We start from the raw sequence: 18,119 nt of genomic DNA, 5'->3' as shown, positions 1-18,119 counted from the left end.
AATCCCTCCACCTCCAGAGAGAAAACTCGTAGAATAATGAGCACAATGAGAGAGGAAGAGGAGGAGATTGAAGGAGCAGGAGGACAGCATATAGTTTTGGATCATTTGGCTCTGGCTTGACATTTAGAGGCTATTATAACTTAAGTCACAGCTCATTTTTCAAATCTGAAACTAAAATAACTGCACCACTTCTTTTTACTGGTGCTGTGAGTTTGTGCAGGCAGACACACACACACACACACGCACAGTCACCTATTCCTCTCACATTCCCTTTGACACCTAGATTCACCCCTTCCCACCCCAATTCTTCGCCACTCTTTTAACATGCGCCATTGCAGCTGCGCCCACTCAGTAGGGGGGATCTTTGGATTTTTTCAATCAGCAGCGGCTTTATGAGCTTCTCCTTCAGTCAGACTGCTCCCTCCCAGCTCTGCCTTCCTGCAGTCTGACAGATCCTGCTCCTTCTGTCTCCCTGCTCCATCTGCAAATGAGTGAACTCAGCCACTCACCCGCATCCCAACCTTCAATGCACCCCCTGGCCCGAAAGCCAGCATGGGGTACCAGTTTCCTGACAAACAATGATCTCTCAATTTAAGGGGAAGTAATCCATTTAGCTTGTGCACACGGCCTCAATTTTTGTGCCTTTATCACAGCCCCCGCCCCACCTCCTCATGCCTGGCCTCATTGCAGTGTCTCATGATTTTGCAGTCGTGGGTTTAAGAGGCTTCAGGGCTGAACTGATCAGCGCACGGCTGGTTTAGTCTTTTCAGTCAGCCTTGTGAATAAGCCAGGTCAATTTCTGTTACATGCTCCGACATCTGCTGGATTGGATCGTTATTCTTGGAATGTGTATAATCTGCTCCAAAAATATTCAAAAGAGGGGTTGTTGTAGCATGATCACAGTATAGATTTTTCATTTGGCTTCTACTTTAGATGTCTCTGTTCTGAGACATCTCTATGTCTTGTAAAAAACAAAAAAAATGATAATAAAAAATTAGAACTGATGAGCAGTGATATTCAGTCACTACTGGACAAAGGTACCATGTGAAAGAAAACGTGCCATAAACAAGTAACACATTTATGTAAATCTTTTGGACAGAAGCAACTGCACAATAATAAACGCAAATGACATGTAGTTATTTACATTCTTTATTGAAAGTTAACACAAATGTGCATCATCCCGCCCTCATCACACATAGCAGTTAAGATCTTTATTCATTTTATATTGTGTAGTTGGTGTTTCATATGAATTCTATATAGGGGGTACTTGATAAAATGATGATACAAGACAACAAAATATTCAGAATTAATCATTTTAAAAAGTGACATATTTCTGTGCACCTTTCATCCATCTGATAAAACTTTGCATTCACTATATACACTGTATCTTTGTCCATTGTTGTCCACTAGTCACGCTTGTCATTTATAATCCATGATGTGATACCAGATGACACCATTAATCCTGTGTATTTGTCAGGTGTAGTCAAAAGAGGTAAATACTCAGTCTAGCTGCAGTCTAGTAAGTATTTCGGAGAAGACCTCAGAGCACAGCAGAGTAGAAGTAATGTTCAGTGTCAAGGAAGAGAGCAACGGAAAATCCTTCTCTGAAATGAGAGCGACTGGTCGGCCCCAGCCTCTGCAGCGAAACTAACTGGCTAAAAGTGTCAAGCTAAGAGGTCATGACTCACACACACATACAATACATGACATACACACACACACATGCACACACAATCCAAAGATGGGTCTCTGTTGCCATGGGAACAAACTGCCAAATCCTGTGAGTGAGATGTATTTAAATGGAAATCTCACTCCACCCTGCAAAAATCCGGATTCATTTCAGACTCCCCCAATAGTTTCTCTCATCGCCTCCCCCCTCCTCTCCTGTGTCTTGGTACATTTGGCCATGGCTGGTCGCACTGCAAAGACAGCACAGCCCAGAGGTTTTAAGCAGATTATTGAACCCGCGGTGAAACCAGTGAGGGTGGGGGAGTGCAGAAACTAATAAACACAGAGAACAAAAAATATAAAAAAACCAGACATTTGGGGAGAGGGGGTTAGTATGGGAGGAGGTCTGGTGATGATTTCATTCAAATTGTCATGTTCCTGTTAAAATCAGGGACAGACTAATTCTAGCTTTAATAGGGATTTACAAAATGATACTGAGCTATTTTGGGAGGGGGTTGAGAGTGAATTCAAGTGCAAGGGGAAAAAGCTGAGACTCAAGGATTTGGCTGAGGATATGTGACAAAACTTAAGTGGCAAATTAAGGCTGAGGTTTTTCTTCTCCATTTCGTCTGCTAAAGCCTGTGCAGAATGTAAAAGTGAGGCTTGATGTTGGGGAAAAAACCCTGAAGAAGAAAATAGGACTGGACAGGAAAAGCAGCAGAGGAGAGAAGAAGAGGAGAGTGAATAGAAGGATTTTCTCCTTCACAATGTTCTTTGTTGCTGTAAAAAAGGCACATTTGGCCTCGACTAAAAAGTTGTAGCTTTGCAGTTCCAGGCGTGTGTGCGAGAGAGAGCGTGCATTTTGTTCAAGTGTTCATGTTTATTCTCCACCTGAACTATCCCACCTGGTCATGACTGAATTACCATCACTGAAAAAGAGACAACAGGTCCCCAGACCCTGACAGACTCAGAGAGTTCATTGCATTGCTAATTAGTTTACACAAGTCTGTGTAATTGCATCATCTGGCAGCTTAAGCAACCAAACCCACAATTGTCATTTGATTCAGATGTTGCCAAATCATGAATGCATGGAAGTATGTCTCATCACGTTTGTCCAAACAAAGTTACAGAAATTATTCATGTGAACTAAGCAAACCTGAGTGTAAAATGAGGCTTAGGCAACGTTACAGTGTCTTTAGAGACAAATCCTTGTTAAAGCCACTCCATCACAGCACAGGAAAGAAAACACAGTCTGTGAAAACATAAAGAGGTAATTTGGGAAGATTTCAACTTGATTTAAAGGCAGTTGAAGGCTTACATTAACTCCAGCTGAACTTTGGAACTTTAATTTTTAGACAGAACGTAGACTGGCACCCATCATTTACATGAAATCGCTTTAGTGACTCTGTGTTGTCAGTATGGACAGGAAGATCAATTACACTGACTAATTACCCTATGAACTGTACATACGGCCATGTCTGTCATTTGAAGTTAGACGTGGGGAATGTGAAGCTCTCCTTCAAGGCTTACTGTGCAGGATTTGTCAGACACTGTTTGTAAACACACCATTTAAGTTTGTCCCCTCCTCCCTGACTTAACAGTTGAGAGAGAGAGAGAGAGAACAGTGATGATCGAGCGAAGAAAAGAGAAGAAAAGAGTGAATGAAGAGAGGGAACGGTCTTAGTGAGAACAAAGGGGTGAAATACAGAAATAAAACATTATTTTTGGATTTTTCATGGCAGTTACGTTCTAAAGCACAAATAAGAAGGCCCTGGTTCTGGATTTCTGGATTTTGTGTGAACGCAGCCGAAATGCAACCTTCATCCTCAGCCCTGCTGAAGGTCAAGCAGACACGCAGACCAACATCTCTTTATACATCCGTGACAGACCAAGAGAGAGCTGTAACTGGGTCATTATGTTTTCATAGAGTCCTAACCTCACGCTTTGTGGTGTTGTTGACCGGGGGCTACACATCCACCTCCCAAAGGTTTTATACCCAGAAATGTCACGCACGCAGCAAATAAGAAAATGCAGTCAGAGGGCAGGGTCTCTATGGTTACGTTACATTTACATTCACGTTCATGTTATTTCAGTAGCATTTCTTCCTTTGACCTGGGACACACTATGTTTGTTCATATATCTGCCAGCTTTGCCTGCTAAATTTGCATACTTAGATCCAAACACGCAGGAAAAATGAAGAAATCAAAAATTACTGGTGCAAATGCAAGGTTTTGTGATCAGATGTCATTATAGGCATATGGATGTCAACAGGGGTCCACAGCTTTTTTTTGGCCTCTGGCCTTCCTTGTGGGTTAATCCAGTCCTGCACCTGGTCCAGGGATTTGAACTGATTGCTCCAACCTCCTACAAGAACTCAGGAATCGTGTTGCCACCGTAGCATATCACTGGTATATTGTTAGTGCGTGGTCTGTGTATTTATGTCAGTACATATGTACGGAAAGTTATTTCACGCCTCTTAACATACTCAGTAGTAACAGCAAAAGGCTTGAGTAGACACTGATAACTTCGGCCATTAACGTTAGCCTCTACCACATTCCTGCGGGAGTACACAGTATGGAGGATGATTCTTCTTGTTATACCAGCTCTGCCGCCCACAGCCTCGCTCTTTAGTGTTTACCTACATATTGTACCCTGACGGAAGGAACAAATTAATCAGAAAGTGCTCTCTGTAGCACAGTGCAAATGTGCTGTTTGTGACTAATGATAGTTTGAGGTTAATTCGTACACCTCCAAATGCGTCTCCTGTGGAATGAGAATGTGAGTGTGCGTGTGTGTGGGTATGCAATGATGCGGGCATGTGTACACGCACTTGCTTATGTTATATTTACTGCACTCCCCTGGGCCTAGAAAGTGCCATTCCTATGGAGGTATTAATGAATCACTTAGCCAGCAGTTACAGCTGCTTTAGCCCATATAAATAGATATTCCTGCCTGTTTTATATTTTAATATGCATCATTTAGCCTTATTTTACATCACACTCATATTAAAGTACATCAGGGTATGAAGTATTGATCATCAAACATCTTTCCTGAGTCAGCACATGTGTACCTAGTGTGTTTCAGAAAAATGGCCGTCATGTAAATGAGTAAGTAAGTTTTGGAGATGTCATTGAATTGAATCAAATGTATGTAATGTATATTCATTTATATTATATATTTCTATATGTTTATCTTTTGGATTCTACTGTTATATATTTTGTAGACACAAACACACACGCATGCAAGAACACAAGAAATAGTATATATACTGTATATCTATATTTTATATATCTATATCTAGATTATGTATTGATGGCTATATGCTTTTATGCCTAGAAAGTGAACAAGAAAATTTTTTATTTTGTTTTTATTTTCGCATGTGACGTGGACCTCAAAATCCTAAAACCCAGCAGCATCTCATCACCTCTTCTTAAAGCCATGTGGCACAGTGGTTTGTATTTTAGAGTGCCACTAGATTTATGACTGCATATCCAGACACCCAGCATGACACACCACTGAGCTCATTATGCAGACAAACCCCCATTTAATAAGCATAAATCTGCATACCAGTGATTTTAACTTGTATGACTTCATCACGTATCACTTTTCCAGAAGGATTTGACTAGATTTAGTCAGCTGTATGACATTATGCGTCTTTCTGTAAGTGTCATTAGAAAACAGTCGTCATTTGATCTTGAATGGTACAGTAGGATGGTGTTAAAAGTCTGTAGGCATTTTATTGCTGGCCAATGACATAGTGCTACTGTACCAAAAAGTCATGCTGAGTGCATCTGTCCCAGAATTTAAGTGGATCAAGGGGAATGGGAGAGAAAAAGAGACAAGTAAACATCTAAGCTGCTTATTTTTATAGACAAATGAAAGGCATTTGAGAAATTGTTCTTTATGAATGATTTTTCCCCTAAACAATTGCAATCCAGATTGCTGAACCAGAAGAAAATAAAGTGTAAATAAATAAATAAACATTCCCCACAGCTTTGTTGTCTTTCCAGACGTCCCCCCCCCTCAAAAAAAAAAAAAATTCCCATTATAATGCACCCCTGGGTTCTGCTGTGGATTCAGTGCGTAAGATGTTTTCATGTGTCCCCTGCCAAATGCTCGCTGTCTGCCGAACATGTTAACGACCACCCCAGATGGACTGCATCACTTCCTCTGAGAGCAGCCTGCGACTGCTCAAAGTAAGAGAGAAAGACGGGAAGACAGACAAAAGAGAACGAGAGAGAGAGAGAGAGAGAGAGAGAGAGAGAGAGTGTTGCTTGCCAGGGAAAGGAAGAAAAAAAATTACTGGCTAGTTTTCTATTTCACAACATGGCGCTGAAAGCTTTTGACAAACATTGATGTGCAGGAGGTGGCCAAGCCCAACACCAAGTTCACAAAAAGTAGATTTTCACATTATGACATATGCTTATCTTATATTCAACAGAGGTCGCAGTTAACATTGTCTTAAAGGACAATTCTGTTTTATTAATAAGTGGGTCTCCTGTGTTTTGTGCACCTACGTTTTAATCACTCAGTTACTGACTGAAATGTAGGACAATAGTTTCCAAACTGGGGTCTGGGGACCAACTGGGGTCCTTGAGGGGGTTGAAGGGGGTCCCCAGCAAAACAAGGAATAGAATTAACGTTTAGATCATTTTATTTAGTTGGGACAACAAGGAAAGTATTACTTTTTTTTCTTCAACCCTAAAAATAAAAAAAATCACTCAGGGAGGACACAAATCCTCTCAAATTGGAGTCTGTGGTACCCAGGCACAATTACAGTAACATTGCTAAAAAAATAAAAAAGGACATATGGGTCAAGAGCTAGCACAATGATCTGACAGGTTTTTACAAAGGCCCCAGGTTAATTAGGTCAGTAGGACTGCTACACGGTCCTGCGACACACAAGAGTCAACAGTGCTGTCAGAAAGCTCATCTGATAACATCTGATAAGAACATCTGATATAGTTAGGGAACCTGAATCTGTCCAATAAGAATAGGCTTTTGGGAGCTTGTCAAACTGGCCAACACTGCAGTGCTCTCTATAGGCAGGTCCAAAGGACTGAGGCCGTACTGGACTGTCACCATCACCCTCTGCAGAGCGAGTCTGAGCTCCATTCTTAGATACAGACCTCATGATGATGATGATTTTGACTTATTTTTTAGCTAGTTTTTTTACATATATATTTTTACAAATATTTTTACTGTTAGTATAATTTTATCACAATCAGTGGCAATGATGGCTAAAAATAAGAGAAAGCTGTAATAAACTTGAATGATCCTTTAATTTCCATTTTGGTAGTATGTACTGTATGTAACATTAGACAGGACACACTCGCATACATGTGTAAACACACACTTGCTGTTCTCCTTCCTCAGAACCCCAGGCAGTAAAACAGTACAGGACATGGCCCTTCACCAAACACAACCATCACCTCACCTCCACCTCTAGACACCCCCACTGTTCCCAGCTGTCCCAGAGGGACAGACCCAACATTGGCCACGCACATTCAGGCCTGAGTCCTTGCCTGTGCGTCTCCAACCTTACTATTCACTCTGATCTCTAAGCCAGGATGCTGTTGGACACGTGTCAAGGTGGAGGAAGGCCAATCTCCAACTCCCTGCTTCTCTCTCCTGTCCCAGGAACCCGCTGGATGGATATCAGCCCCCGAACAACTCCCTATTCCTCCTCCTCCATCACTCTGTGCTCATATTTCACTTCTCACATGTGGGAAATCCCTCCATCTCTCCCCCAGGACCCTCAACTCAAGGACCTGCTCTCTCCTGTTAACTTTGTGGTGTTTGTGGTCTGTTTTGTCTAAATCAATATGTGCAAAATGGAAATAGATTGGATCATTTTGACATTTGAATCTGTATATATTTGTACGTTGTTGTTTTTGTTTTCAGATTCAGAAGGCTAGAGAGAAAGCGATGCGGTTTCATGTTTAGTTTGGATCCACTCTGACACTGATTTTCTTGGCTTCTGCTCAATCTCACATAGTTGTAATGGGATGTGAGTCACGAGGTCAGCTTGTTAGCACATATGCAAGTGTGTTTTCTCTTTTTTTGGGTGTATCTCTTTTGTCTGCTTGTTTAATGTGTTTATGTGCCTATATGCAGAGTTTGCTCACTTTATCTCCCTATTCCTGTGTGTTTGTTTTTGTGTTAGTGCACTTTGTGTTTGTGTGTGGCTCGCTGAGGTTGATGAGAAACCCAGTGTTTGGCAGGGGAGCCACTGTGGCCACTGCTCTGTTTATACAAGTTTCTGGCATGGTCTTCGAGTAGAGCATATTGTCCTCCTCTGGCCTTACAAACAGCAGCACACACACACAAACACACACTTACTCCTCTGTAGCTTTCATTTTTGCATCATTCACCATTTTAAAAATCTGCTGTCAGACCTGAGTTAAAAGCCAGTCGGATCAGGGTGAAGGAATTAGAATTAATCAATCTTGTAAAAACACTTATGCTTCACATAGCCGCAGGCCTTAGTCAGCGAATGAGTCACTCTGTTGTTTGATTCAACACAAGCTTTACTGAAAGAGAGACAGGGAAACTATTTAACATCTGCTGCATAATAAATTACGCCACCGTACCTAATTAATTAAGTAATGGCCAAGTTTGATTTTCTAAGAAATCCGTGTGAGTCACAAGATTTTAAGGCCACACTTTGGCTTAGAGTATATACTAAGGTGTACACAGACATCTGATGGACCAGTGGGTTTACGAATTAAAACTAGCACATCAATCTAACAAACAACACATTACGATGGAACTTGTTATCAGGCTTTCCATTATAACGGAGGTCAAACAAAAATGTTAAGTAAAAGTAACTAACCTTACTTACACCATACGCATATATGAACTTACAACACAATGTAAACCTTAATGCAGCACATTGCACCATACATTAAATCATTTTTCCTGTCAGGCACGTAGTTTTTTTTTTAACGCAATGTCTGAAAAACATTCCTCTCTAGCTGCCTTTGACATCAACAAGTGCCACCAATCAGAGGCCTGTTTGGGGCCTGACAGACGAAACTCTCTCAAATTGTTTGAGGGGAAATTACGCCCTTGGTTTTAGAACATCTCCACTGTTTTCTGTTTGTATTATGGATCTTAAACTTACTGCACTACTGAACTCTTGCTCCTGATTCAAAACACTTCATTCCTGAGAATTACCACCACCCCCCCAATCTTCTGGCATGAACACACATCTTGTACAATGTCTGGACAGTGTCTAGTTAAGTTGAATTACATTTTTACTTGACATTCAAATCTACCTCCAACAGATCAGACTGGATCTTTTTCTTTCTCTCTTCCACTCAAACCCAGACTGCTGTTTATGTCTTTCCCTCTCCTAATACTGTGTGTACATGCTGTGAACGTGCCAGTTGTCTTGATTACTGCATTATCTCAACAATTCAATACTGACTAGAATGTTTTACTTCTTAAGCTGCGTATTACCTGCTTGGATCCACATGACAAAGCTTATTTCCATTTATATGACACCAAATGCATCAAGGTTCTCTTCAACAGCTGATTTAGTTGATGAGATGTTGGGTATGCGCTGAGTGTATTTACATCTGGATTTCAAGTTATGTTTCTTGAAGTCTTAATGGTGTCCAAAGCTAAACTAATCTAAACAGTTTTGTTTCCATTCTTTGACAGTAAAAGTCTCCAGGCTGGGAGTGTTAAAAGGAAAATGCTGTACATCTTTCTGTCAGCTTACTGACACAATTTGGCCAACACAACCAATTTTCCAGTTTAGACAAAGAAAGTACTAGTTTGGACCAGTTGCACTGGACATTTGGAAGCACTGAGACCCGTAACAGCCAATAGGAATACAGTGAGAGGTGAGGTGTTTTACCAACATAAACATAAGTGTTTTCACGGTGTTGGAGGGTTGGTTGTTGTCTTAATCTTATTGACATTGTAATCCCTGAAGACAACTCTCTTCCCAATTTGTTTACAGAAAACCTGTATGAGCACTAAACAGGAAGCACATGTTATTTGTCACTGAAGCTTGAGCTCCACTGGAAGACTGAAGAAGAACAGCAAATGAAAGCATCAAATCTTAGTGGACCTTCCTCAAATCAACATTGAAACAAATCAGAAATCTCACATTTTCATCAATTTTTCTATTCTTCTTATAAATCAGTGTATTATTGATCCTTTTTAGTGTCATTTATGTTCATTTAATTTACTGATGCAAGGGTACAACTATCATATCTGGCATGTAGTATGAGTGTGGTTAAAAGCACTGTTTAATTGCTTGGATTGTCTTGTGTGTTTCTTATGTTTAGTCTCCATATTTGTTACTCTTTTCCCTTCTATTTATTGGTAAAGAAGTAGCTAACTCTGGGGAATCACAACAACACTGGATCACATCTAGCTTGTGACCTTTGTTGCAAGTCATTTCCTGACTCTCTCTCCAATTATTACCTGTCATCTTTCTCTGCTGTTTATGCCACTCACTAGTAATGACACAAAGCACCTTGAAAAAAAGTGGCTAACATGCCTGACAGAAACATAACAATACTGAAATGCAAGAGGCGGCTGATTGGTCGAACAAGTTTTGCAGGTAGCTAACTGACAATGATGCCTGTTAACATTTTTAAATGTCACAAACCACACAAAGGAAGGAAATGTTTATTTTTTAGAATATTTAAATATTTCTGAGAGCAAACAAAGCAACATAAGACACTCTTGACTGAAAGTTACAGGGGTTTTTATAAATGAAAGAAAAAGCTTATTGGAATGCTGCTGATTAAATCAGTTGGCATGAGGGATCAGTAGCCTTCAGTTCCTCAAACATGATGTTTAGTTGCAGTAAGAGTCGAGTGACTCAGTCTGGCTCATCCACCCTAAATCTGCCCCTCTCTCAGATGGAATGAAGCAGAACTTATGTCTTGATTGAACTGGCGTCCACCCAATCTTGTTTTGTAAAACTTAAATGAGCAGAGCTTATTAAAATGAGTCATTTTGTTTCATGAAATACTCGCTCGTGTGTTCAGTCATGTCAAGATTCCCCTGCCTCAGAAGCTGCTCGCTTCCTTTTCAGAGAGTCACCTTGCCTTCCTGCGCAGCTGACACACCTGTTTGTAATCGGCTCTTATTAGTGGGGTAATGTTTTGCACCTGTGCCACTAGGCGACACTCAGTCATCCGGCCAATCAGGAGCAAGAGTTGTAAAAGTCATCCTATGAGCGACGGGGCTTGTAAAAGTCGATTAGACATGAAAGAGGAGCTGGGATTGATGCCGACCCTTCAGGGGAGGATTTTGGTGAAAGGCTCTCATAGCAGAACAGCTTGGATTTATTCCAGTGGTGAAATAGATACGCAAGATGGGACAGATAAGTGTTTTGTCAGATGGATGAAGCTGAAAACACGATACGAGGCTGATATAACATTTCACGTCAGAAAGTTTACGTTTTTTCTCTCCTTCTGTGAGTGCCTTTCAGATGGTGGCGGTTTCTGCCTCTGTCATTCATGAATGTGTGTTTGTGTGTTCATCATGGTGGATTAGCAGCTCTGAAGGAATGACCCCTTGGTGAGAAGACTCAGACTGACTCATCTAACTTGCCCTTTGATCGTGCAGTATATAAAATACACACTGAACAGATACTTTATCATCGTATTTTAATGGACTTTCACCCATGCAGATAAAAAGGGAATGCCTCCACACACACACACACACACACACACATACACATACAGACCCTCTCTTGATAACAGTGTACATGCAAAGTTCAGACTACTTCCCTCCTCTGTTCTTTCTCCTCCCTCATTTCCCATCTTACCCCTCAGGACAGGTTCAGAGTAAGGGCAGCTCAGAGAGGGAGAGGATGGAGGAAAGATGGAGGAAGTGAAGGTATGGAAGGAGGTGCAGCAGCAGCAGCAGCTGTACACTAATGAAGTGCCTGGCTCTCACTATAAACCACTACTGACAGATATAGCCAGAGGACGGCTGTGCTGTGTGTATGATTTCATGTCTTTGTTAGTGGGTTTACATCAGTCGTGTAGGCAAGTGAGTCTGCATTAGTACATGTGCATAAGTGGATGTAGCAATGGACAGCGAGAAAGAAAGGAAAATGGGAAATTTTACGTTAACCAAATGATAGAATGAACAAGCACATATAACATGTTTTCATAAAAGTATTTTTGACTAAATTATGATCTACTAGCATGAAAAATAATTCTTTAAATTGTATTTTAGAGGCTAAGAAGACTGATAAAAACTCAGACCACAAACCAGTCCAGAAATCTCGGTGGACTTGTGTACTCAGACTTGAATACGTATTAAGTTACAGGACTTAGAAAACCTTTTTTCTTTCTTTCTCTTAGAAAATCTTCTTTCTCAATAAAAACAGGTCTTGCCTGATTCAGAATGCTTCTCTTCTATATAATTGTTTGCTTTGTTTTTCAAAGTCTTGTGTTTCTTTTATATCTTGCCTTATTTGTTCTTTTTTTTCTTGTTTGTTCAATTTCCCCATTGTGGGACAATAAGGGAAATCTTAATCTTAATCTTTTAAAAGTGATTTTGGCCACTTAAAATTCTTACCTTAATGTCTCGCTTAAGCCTCTTCTGGAGGTTCCAATCTCATCTGATCCACAAGGAGATGGAGTTCACTTCTACAAAAATGTAATATGTCCCATATAACCTTACATAGGTCCTATGATAGTGAAATGCAACCATCATTGTTGTGCAATTCTTAATGTGCAACAGAAAATGTGTAAAAGTACAAAAAAATAATGTTGCATTACAACATTTCAAAAATACTTGCTACACAAGACATGACACAAAATAAAGTAAAATAATATAAGAATGATGGGCTTGGATGGTGTACAGACATGTACAGTTCATAAAATGCAGTCAATGCACAGGTGATCTATATTGTAATGTTAATTGATTTTTCAATGATTAACTTTTTATTTGAATATATCCCTTACTTGCATTAAATCTGCCAGTAGAAGCACACAATAAATCTTAAAAATCTTCCTGCACTGTTGAATAGGTACAAACATGTAGGTGGAGTGGTGGGGGCGGTGGTACTGAAATCATTATCTTGCTTACAGTGAACAGATGCAGAGACAGAAGATGGAGGCCAGAGAGCAGAGGCACTGTTTTAAGATTTGTGATTTCACTTCTTATTCTGGCAAACTTGTAGGCTAATAGAATACCACTTGAAGTGAGTCTGATGTCACTTGCCAAGAGCTTGAATGGCCTCCAAAGTGGACCCATGATTTCAAAGATTTGTTCTTATGTTTTCAAGAATTAACAGATTGTCAGCAGGCCTGCTCCTGATCACAGAACAAGGGGAAAAAATGTCTGTTGGTAGTCATAGCAAATCCAGTTCTGTGTACGGGCTTGAGTCCTTCCAGATCACTCATTATACTGATCAGAGTTTCTTGAGTCAGTATCACCAAGAACCAGCCGGTGAAACCAAACTCCAAAGTCCTCTTGTGTAATGCAAGTTGGAGTCCACACAATTATGGGTGCCCAAAAATTAAGGGTATCAAAATATATTAGCTACACGTTAGATGGCTGTGTGGAGTCATGTCTTTGGGATAAATAAAGTTATTATATAAATGCAACATAATGTTAAATTCAGACTTTCAGTTGCGCCATTCATTGTCCTTAAAACCCACTCCATTTGTTGTAAGCTGTTAGCAAGAAACTGTTACAACAAATAGCATAAATTACATGGACCAACAGTGGTTGCTATCTTGTTCGTCATGAGGGGACTCAGGCATGCGAGTCCAGTTAGAAAAACTTCCTGCACGGCCGGAAACACGGCTGATCCGGATCAGTTGGATCAGGTTGAGCCGAGTGAGTGCGTGGGACTCAAAACCGAGATTTTACTGGCTCTCGGTTACAGTCACGAGTCCTGTGGATCTGGATCTGTTTGGTACTGTGAGTCCACTCACTCGGCTGAGTCTGCTCTGGATCTGTGTTTCCGGGCCATGCCTGGAGTTTTTCTAACCGGACTCTGTTGCATGCCTGAGTCCTCTGACGATGAATAAGATAGCAACCACTGCTAATTCACGTGATTTATGCTATTTGTTGCAACAGTTTCTTGTTAACAACTATTTCAAATGAATGGGATAGGTTATAAAGAGATTTTGAATGGCGCAGTTCACAACTTTGTAATTATATGGGTTGTTAGCAACAAGTGTAGCCAAGGATTCAACAGATCTGAATTAATGAAGAGGGAGATTTGTGAAACTTGGGTTATTTTGAGGAGCTGAGTGAGTTAACTGAGTGACTCAGGTTTTGTACATGTCTATCTGTTGGAGACATTAATCCAGAAACACAAAATTTCATTTTAGAACTTGACACAGCTGAGGTTTTTAAAATTGGCCCAGAAAAGAAAAGGTCAGATTTTCCTGAATGCATTGCTATGAGGAAATCCTTATTTTACTCCAAGTGAGTAAATAAAGAGAAACACAAAAGTGATGGAACGGATTCAGAAGGGAGGAGGTCGAAGGCAGTGTGAAGCAGAGAAGGGAGTTATTAGTGCTATATCTCATAGCACCAGGTGCATTTGAAATTTACACCGTGTGGTCTCTTTCTCTAAATGCAGCTATTAAAATCATTACCTCTGTGTGTTAGCATAAGCTTTTCTCTGCTAGAGCCAAAGGGCTGTATTTTATGGCTCTTTTATTTAGTAATCCACAGCGGTTTCTATGAGGCACAGTTTCCCCTCAGCCTCCCATTCTGACTGTGTTCCTCTTATCAAAGAGAGCCATTGTGTACTTATTATTGAGCCTCTAATCCAGTTATCAATCCTGGCACCTGGGAAAAAGTACACACGGTAAGTTCTGAAGGTCGGCTCACAGGCGAACTGATTTGGAGACAATACAGACAGACAGAGTGATGAAGATAATGGTGAAAATAAAATTTCCAAAGAAAACAAAGTCAGAGGCATATAGTGTATATGCAGTGCAAAACACACCCTTATGTACACACACATGGCCAGACACCTTGTCCTCAGTTTAACAGCCTTGTAAAGATTACAAATAAAAATGCGATGAATTTAAGAGCTCTTATTGTTGTATATGTGTGTGTGTGTGTGTGTGAGAGAGAGAGATGGCAGTCGTCCGATCTAAGCAGCAGCACAGTCTCTGAGAGGGAGCGACTCCATGTATCTGGCATTCCAAAGCAGAATAAATACTGAGTCAATGCTGTGTTTTATGTCAGGCCAGAGAAATTCATTACGTCTTATCACACATTCAGGTTTCAGGGTCAGCAGCAGAGCATAAACCCACACATGTACTCGGTGTTTATTATTGTGCCCTTACATTTATTACACTCCTACGTTTTCATAACACGCGTATGGGGCAAAGGCCCATGGCTGAAATTTAGTGTTTATTAAATGTACTGTACGGAAAACTCATTGCTGACTTTCTCGATGCATAAACAGAAGTCAGATTCAGAGTACAGAAAGAAAAGAAAGGGAAAAAAAGCAGTAGTAAAAATTAAAGGGGTCTTTACAACCAAATTACACAAAAACGCCCACATTGGTGGTATCCAATGTTTTTTTTCTCTCTGTTGGAGAGAGGTTTTGTCACTGTCACTGTCAAATATGAGAAACAAAACTAAGTTGAGAAGAGCAGAGGTTTTTGGTTTATCTCATCCAAACCAACATGAATGCATGGACTGGCACAGTCTGAGAGAGAGAGACGTTTCATTATAAAATGCATATAAAAATGACCAGACCCAAACCCTAACAGAACATCCAAAACGTCCCAAAACCTGATACTTTGACATGACCTTTTGGGGTCGATTTAGAGACAGTGATTCAGGGAGATTCAAATACTTTTGTTTTTCCAACGCTGTAAGAAACACAAATGAAGTTACATGCACTCCTATTGCATTGCAGTAGATGCAGATCTTTCAAAGACGGATGTCTGAAACTTGGCAAAAGAAATCCAAAATTATCTGCATGAGTGGATTCAACTTGAGGTAAGTAAAGAAATGATTTTGCAATGTGGGTACCCTGACTACTAAGGGAAAGGAGAAGACAGTGAGAATGTGAGATGTTGAGAATGGAAAAGAAAGATTGTTTACAGAGAGTTTATATCTCAGAGCATTCCAGACGTACCTGTCTGTTACCATCCACTCTGCTACTCTTTGTTGTTGCCTGCAACTGGTATGCTTCTAATAGAGAGAAGCATTCAAGGCTTTTGAAGGAAAAAGAATCCACAAACTACATCTCCTCCTTCCCCTTGGCCTTAGTATTCTTTTTATTTACTTTAATGATAAAAGGATGCCTTCAAGCTCCTTGACCGGTTAGTTTAGCACAGCCTTGCCTTTTCTGGGATGAAATACTTCTGAGATCTAGCAGTGATGTAATGGATTCAGACCTTGGACTTTGAAGGCCAAAGAAAAGTACTGCACATTCAGATATACTGCATTATTTGTTTTGACTAGTTGTTGCATGAGCTAATTACCCAAACCACACATAACGACCTTCTCACCCTCAGGCAAACACTTGCTTTGTTGATTAAAACTCCTTACCTTATGTCTTGCTGCTTGCATGCTACAGCTTTCCCTGTTTCACTTTCCCATGCACACACCAATAACTTTCTTGGCCTAGAAATTAGTTTGCTCTTCTGTGGATAGAAGCTCCCTTGTGTACAGGATGGCTTTTCATCTGACTGTAGCAGATACCCTTGGCCCAGTTCATCTGCAGCTTATTACATGCACGTCAACATGGCAGCCATGTAGGCCGTTTCACGTGTTGTTGAACATTACTGACTTTGTCATTTACACGGCAGCAGGAAAAGACTATTATATTATATCAGACTGTTAAATCACATTGTGGGAGTGCTGAATCAAAAGGTTTGAAGTGTGTATGTGTAGTTCACTGCTAGTGACCTCCTTGATGTTTTAGTTAGCTGCTAATTAGTTGTTATGAGTTTTACTCTACAGTGCATCAGTTACTGGAAGAGCTGAATGATGGGGGTGTAGAATTGGCAGAGATGTGGAGCTGCAGAGGAAGAAAGAGAAGAGGAAAGGAGAATTTGTGTGAATGTGTATAACTGTGCATGCGTGTACATGCACCTCGCTGTGTGTAACTGTGTGTTTGGTGTGGTGCATTCTGCGGTTCGCAGCTCTTGTGACTGATGTCCCGTCCTTCCTGTCTGCTGGTGTGGATTGATGTGCCCGACTGCACTGCACTCAAGGCCAACACTGCTTTCCCCAAGCCCCTCCCTGACCCTCCCTTAGCCTGGCTTAGATCTCATTAGCCCAACTTGACCCATTTCAGCTCTGGTTGAACCTTGCCGGCCTGGCTTGGCTCCACTCAGCTGAACTCGACCCTTCTCAGTTGGCCTGGCTTGGCCAACTGAGTAGGGCAGCTTGCATCTGCCCAGCGGCTCTCACTCGAGAAACAGGGAGAGGCTGAACCTTGGGGTCGGCAGATATACGAGCCCTAACAGCTTTTTCATTAAGCTGACTGTCAGTATGAAAAAGTCCTTTCTTTTACCTTGTTTTCCTTCTCCTACTTTCTGTCTCCTCCTCCTCCTCCTACGCCTCGTCTGTCTGCCTAATACGTTTACGTTCAAGGACAGAGCAGTCGTTTGGTACTTTACGGAGAAGAGGAGCCGGGCTGGAATGAAGGTTTGTTCTATTTTGTGTCTGTGTGTGAGGAAGTGCACTCCATTGGAGGCGAGTGGGGGGGGGGTTGCAGAGCTTGAGGAAATGGATGACAAGAGAGGGATGGCCGTTGTGAGGTGATGACCTCAGTAGTGTGGAGATTTAGTGAAGTGTATAAAGGCAATGGGCTCTTTTGACAAATGAATCGGTGTGTATTTCAAGTCATTAGACAGCACCCATTCCACCATCGCAGAGGCAAACAGACTGCGTATTGTGTTGAAAGGAGAGTCCTCGGTTCATACTTTGCTCTTTTTTAAAAGTGCACAAGCAGCCTCTCTTGAGTTTTAGTAACTCCATCCTCTCGTCTCTCTCTCCAGTAAAGTTGTTGATGATTTTCAGGTCAAATATTTGATTCAGAGTTCATGTGTTGCATTTTCCTGATTTATTCCATGCTCTAATTGGATGCAATGACGGTTTGATGAAAACCACACATGTGCAACAGCACTCGCTGCACCCACACACACACACACATTTGCGCATATGACCACCTTATCCCCAGTCAGTCCCCTCTAAATTCATCGCACATGCGAGACGGACAATCCTCCTTGACATTGCTGACATACTGTAGGCTGTATAGCATTTTTATTTTTCTTCTGTCCCAAACAAAACCCATAACTCAGGCACCCTTTCCACTCCAGACCATAAAGGCTAGGTAGAAGGAATGAAAGACGAAGGACTGTTTTACGATGGGGCGTGAGATGTAAATCCTCTGGGTCGTCAAAGCAGGGGTGGCTGGGCTGGAGAAGGCCCCCATGACTCTGGGGTACAACTTTAAACAATAGATGTCTAGC

The sequence above is a fragment of the Scatophagus argus genome, chromosome 5 (assembly GCF_020382885.2).
Source record: "Scatophagus argus isolate fScaArg1 chromosome 5, fScaArg1.pri, whole genome shotgun sequence".
Lineage (NCBI taxonomy): Eukaryota > Metazoa > Chordata > Actinopteri > Scatophagidae > Scatophagus > Scatophagus argus.
The sequence above is the reverse complement of the archived record's forward strand: the minus strand, read 5'-3'. Positions refer to the sequence as shown.